Source organism: Talpa occidentalis, unplaced genomic scaffold, assembly GCF_014898055.3.
Source record: "Talpa occidentalis isolate TD23 unplaced genomic scaffold, MPIMG_talOcc4v2.1, whole genome shotgun sequence".
NCBI classification, from domain to species: Eukaryota; Metazoa; Chordata; class Mammalia; order Eulipotyphla; family Talpidae; genus Talpa; species Talpa occidentalis.
In genome coordinates this window covers 134,232,302-134,238,347 of record NW_026555331.1, presented here as the reverse complement: position 1 = coordinate 134,238,347, position 6,046 = coordinate 134,232,302, and positions in this window count along the sequence as shown.

Here is a 6,046-nt window from a genome sequence, read left to right as displayed (position 1 = left end):
TTTCAGCACTCCAAAAAGATCTCTGTGCCCTTTGCAGTCTATCTTTGCTCCTGCCTGTCAGCCCCAGGCATCCATGATTATGTTCTTGGTGTTTATCCTCTTGTCTTGTCTGGGCATAATATATAAATGGGATCATAAAACAGTAGTCTTTGTGCCTGCCTTCTTTCTTTCGCTGACCCTGATGTTTCTGAGGCTCATCCAGGTTTAGCATGTTTCCTGACTGTGCAACAACATGTGTGGTTGTGCCGCTTTGTATTTATCCATTCACCACTTAATGGACATTTGGGCTGTTCGTACTTTTTGGCTATTATGAACAATCCCTTCCTGATCTGAACTAAAAATGACTAAGTAGAAAGAGTTTGGGAGTTGGGGTGAGGAGTCCCAGGTATAGTCTTAGATATGACATTTACAATCTTCCTTAGCTTTAAGAGCTATCTCCTTATCTGTAGAAATAATTAACCTATTCCCTGCCTTGCTCCTAGAGTCATTTAAGAATCAAATGAGATGATGTATTTGGAATGTTCTGTGAAACACAGAACAGAAAGTTTTGATTATTGAAATGACCTTTCCAGAATGTATTAAAGTGAATTAGATATTTCTCAAGATTCTTTCCACATTCATAGAACAAATGACTAAGCTTTTGATCTATAGGAAATATCTACTCTTTCCCTTCTATAGTCTTAGGGTTCTCACCATCTTTATCTTTCCAAAGTCTGTTATTTAAAAAAGTTTTGATGTCATTCTACCTTTTTTAAAATTTGCTATATTTTAAACATTTTTTCCCAGGTGATATGATTTTATTTTTATTTGCCAGCTATTTATTGTATCAACCAGTGTATTTTTTTTTACATTTTTTATTAAAGTAATGAAAACTTTACTTTTGATTGTCAAATAGAAAGTTTTGTTTCCCTTTGAAGACAATGTCTTTGAGTATCATAGAATCACTGTGGGTAGTTGAATTCAGTTTAATTGAAGTTCAGATTGATCAGGCATTCATTAATCCCCAGATTCAATTTAGCCTCTTGTGTCTCCAGTGAGGGTACTGGTGCAGATCTGAGTCCAGCTGAGGGACATCCAATAGGTCAAGTCTAAGTAAGTGCTACTACCTTCTAATCAAAGGTGGTTAACATGATCATTTCATTGAAATAATATTAAACCAATTAAGGCAACTAGACCTCTTGGGGTATTCGGACATTTAGAAACATAGATTATTGATACCTGAATGTCATGTCTACTAATTTGATTTTCACAAAGCATAAAAAATTTCCTCCTTCAGAAGACAGTGCAGACTTTGTTTCAAACACAACCAGATACTGGTATCTCGCACCCACTCAATCCTAAGGTAAATATCACATTTAGCATCCTCTACACTCCCCACCTTACCCTACACTATGGGCTCCTTCCAAGACGTTTTATCCTAAATCTGACTGAGAGATTCCAGGATGGAAGACTTCCGAGGCAGGAGAAACAGCTATTCCCAGTTTACCAGTATCTAAAGCACAGAATGTGAGTACCCGTCAAGTGCCTCTGGTGGAATCACCCGTCCATCGACATTTGAACTCAGACTCTCCCCTGCTTCCCCTCCCCTGCTCAGTTCAAATTACTAGACTGTCTCCTTCTGAAAGCAGCAAATCCCCAGACATCTCTACAAACTCTCTGAGGTTACAAAACACAGACCACGGAGGTCAAATAAGTCTATTCCTTCTACACACCTTCTCCCCTGGGAAGTCCTTTTTCTCTTTCAACAAGTGGTCAGGGCTTTACTAGGCAAAGGCAGACGGGTTATACGTGCCATGGACAATTCTTTGCTGTTTTCTTCAAATATTTAGTAGTGATAGCGTTATACATCTCTGACAGTATTTTTCATATTTTCACATATAAATATGAGTCTACAGATTGTAGACTCGTACCACAAGGCCACGGTTCTTGATTTCTGCAATAGCCACTGCCGCTATGAGATAATGACAGCTTCAGTTTCACATCTACTTACTCGGTTTTAGTGTTGCAGTTATCTACTTATATCTTGTTCAGAATCAAGTAGCTAATAATTGGTAGAACTTAGTTTAAACCCAGGTCTGTGGGACTGTATGCCAATGTTCTTGCCTACTGCTATATGGAGTTGCTAATATGTCACACTATCATGAATGCATGTGTGTGCATATTTGTGTATATTATATTTATATATGTTGTATGTATGCAAGTATGAACATATTCATGTACTGTTTCATTCTGTCCTACTAAGCAGTTTAGAGTTTTTAATGTGCCCTGAATAATTTCTGATTTAGAAAGTGACTATATACATGAGAGTAATGTCTGGTACAAAGTCAATGACAAGGCTTAAGTGTGTTCTCTGGATGATCGAAGACCCCATCTTTCTAGCAATTATCAAGCTATTGGACCCATGTGTACTAGTTTTTCAAAAGCCTGGAATAAAAGGAATGTTGTCTATGAATATTTGCTGTACAACATTTATACATTATTGTCATATATTCTGCATTGTCAGCTGATTGCCTGGAAACATATCTTGTGATTAACTAAAATGATTAAACCATATTCTTCAGGAGGCACTTGATTTCAATGTGTTTATTGAAATTATTTTAAGTTGGAAAAGGAAATAGTATTTGAAGATTGTCTACTGAGAAATCAAACAAAACTCACTCAAGTTCTGTTTCTTTCCATCCAGTCTCTTTGTATGATACAAAACAAAGTCCACAGTGACCAAAACAGCGACAGTCATGCTGGCAGCATGGAAAATGTCATCAGAACTCTATCATGTCAATTCCACATGCTTTAACAGGCACTGCTGTAAGTAAGGCTCATTGTGGGAGGAGTGATTGTTAAACTCTCCCTGATAAAGTGATGCATTCCAGAAGAAAATGAATCCTAATTAAATAGAAATTAATTTCCTTTTCCACCTAACTCACTGAAAAGCAAAAACCCTGCTAGAAAAGTTTAGTGTGGTAACCCATTTTTGACACAGCAATTACCTCAGTTTCATAGGATATATTTTTCTTTTGCTCACAAATACTAAAAGAACCACTTCAAAACCTTTAGCATATGCATTAAATTCATATCTTTATGTTTAAGAATTTCTCAGATAGATTTACACAAACTACATTAGCAAAAACAACAAAACTTAAGTGTACTAGAGTTTTATTTAATACTCAAAGTATCTTGAACCGATTTACACAAATATGCATTAAAGAAAATGTACAGTCCTTAGTTTAACATCTGAAGTATCATATAGGAGACTTACAACATTATTTTTTATTTATTTAGAGATATATTTTTGATTAACAATACATTCCAGCTACAACTAGTACATCAACAGAGGAATCATGAAATCTTGTACACAAAACATTATAATTCAAATTAAATCCATTAAAGTTTAAATTATATGAAAATATATCATCTAAGAACAACAAGAGATTAAAATTATAGCTCTAAGCTCTAATTATGAAGTCTTTTTAATACTTATTTAAATTTCATAGATAACTAACACTAAATGTCACTGGAAAAATGTACAGATCACTGAAATATTAATTGGAAGGATATAGTAACTCTTAAGATTAAAATAGGGCCTCCCCTGGTGGCGCAGTGGTTGAGCGCTGGGCTGCGAGGCTGCCCGCAGCCTCTGCAGCGGCGGTTGGTTCCCTGGCCGCCGGCGAGGGTCCCACCAAAAAAAAATCAAAGAAACAAAAAAAAAGATTAAAATAAATATAAGAAAAACACACTAAAAATTTAAAAAGTTCAAGGGCCTCCCCGGTGGCGCAGCGGTTGAGCGCTGGGTTGCGAAGCTGCCCGCTGCCTCTGCGGCGCCAGTTCGATCCCCGGCTGCTCCCCGGCCACCAGAGGAGGGTCCCACATGGCGCACAGATCTCTCCCGCCGTCCGCTGCTCCCCTCAGCAGTGTACTTCGGTCCTTCTGGCTGTTCTGCTCCCCGCTCTGGCTCTGGTGAATTCTCTCACCCTCCCGCGCTTCTGACTGTACCCAGTGCATGTATAAACAAAACGAACAAACAAACAAATAAAAACATGCCTCTATTAAAAAATAAATAAATAAAAAATAAAAAAGAGATTATAAAAAATTTAAAAAGTTCAAATATCACATTATTTAGATTACACAGCCAATTCAGAGATTGAAAGCTTATTTTACCATGAGATCACTTATTATTTTTGTCTGGGTGTTATATAAGAGTCATTCAATATACTCCACAAACGATTATTGAATTCTATGCTCTAGGGATTGTAGTTGAATCCAAGAAATCCTGGAGATTATAACAGACATATCCTGCCCTCATAGAGCTTACAGTCTAGTAGGGCAGACAGATGAGAACTGAGACATCTTTAACAGCAACAGCTGTGTTGCGTGGGGGCCTCCCATGCTAGAGAAGGCAACATTTCAGCTGAAAGTTGTAGGTCAAAGGGGATCTGATCAGGTGAAAAGAGAAAGAGGGAGAAAGGATTCCAGGCAGAAGGGAGAGAAAAACGCAAAGACCCTGAGGTGTCAGTGAACACAGTCAATTCTACAGCAGTGATTCTGAAACAAAGAAACTCAGAAACTTGTACCAGAATGAAATTTTCATGGATCAACAAGGAAATGAAGACAGTGTGGTAGGTCTTTTCAAAGCTCAAGTCACTCAATTTTAATAAGTTTAAAGCCATCTTACATTCTGGCATTAAAATTGTCCCTCTTTCACGAAATGACTGTGATAGTAGATTATATATATTTAATTGACAACCCTGTTTGTAAACTTAGCAAAACACAAACAAGTGCTATATAAAATCTGAAAGTCTGAGACTCTCACTTCTCAAAGAATAAGTTACTAAAAGTGTTTAACATGGTTAAGAGGGATGGGGGGTGAAGGAGACATCAAAAGTTAAAGTAAAAGAGGGAAAACAGGGATTTAGATCATGAAGGACCATGTGAAAACTTTGCACTTTATCCTAAGAGAGATGGGAATGATTTCAAACAGGGAATGAAATTCTATTTATATTTGTAAACTGTCACTCTGGGATGTTATGTTTAGAATGTATATGAGATTCAGCATGACAGCCGGGAAGAAAACCAGGTAGGCAGCCCTACACTACCCCAAGAAAAAGATGGAATTAGGGCTGAATCAGTGAGGCTGAGTATAAGAAAATTGTAACTTTAAGAGATAAAATTATCAGGATTTGATGATTTGTTATATCGGGAAAGTGGGATCATCAAGGCTGATGCACATACTTTTGTGAAGAGAAATCAAATTGAAAATTTGGCTACTGAGTTAGAGAATGTAAGGGAGGAGATTGTTTTGAAGAAAGGAACTGAGTTTATGTGGGGACATGAGAATTTGAGGTGTCTTTGTGTTGAAATGTCCCTTCGGGCAACTGTCTACATAGCTGTGAAACATATTAGAGAAGGAACTAATCTTTGGATATAAATTTTGTAGTCAACAACATATACAAAATAATTGAAACCATGGTCATGAATGAAATTTCCCAGAGAACATAGCATAAGAAGAGAAGAGGGCGTTGGTCATATTACTAAAAGTTGACAGGAAAGAAACAATGTTGAAAGCAGTGAGAGAGCAGTCAGGGATGTGGGAGGAGAATCAAGAGAGCAGATTATCATGAAAACCTAGGGAAGGCCATTTCAAAGAGGCTGCTCAGGTGCTGCAGAGATCAATTGTAAGATTGAAGAATGCTCATTGAATTAGCCACCGGGAGGCGGTTAGGAGGAGAAACCAGATTACAGTGCGTGCATGTGCAGACAGGAGGGAACTCTTTTACACAGTATGGTTATAAAAGAAAGGAGAGGAGTAGGACAGAAAATGGCTGGAGATATGGGTTTGAGAAAACAGCTAGTTGTTTTATAAACACAGGAGAGATTTGTTCACAGAAATGTAGGAATCTTTTGATAGGCAGAGTTTGAAGACTTGTTGCAAGTGAAGATAATCAAAATTCAAATGCAAAATATTGACTAGCTTAAAAAAATCACATACAGGTCTTAAAAGATGTAGAGTGTTCCTGTAAGAATATACCACCCAGATATAACATCAATGGAT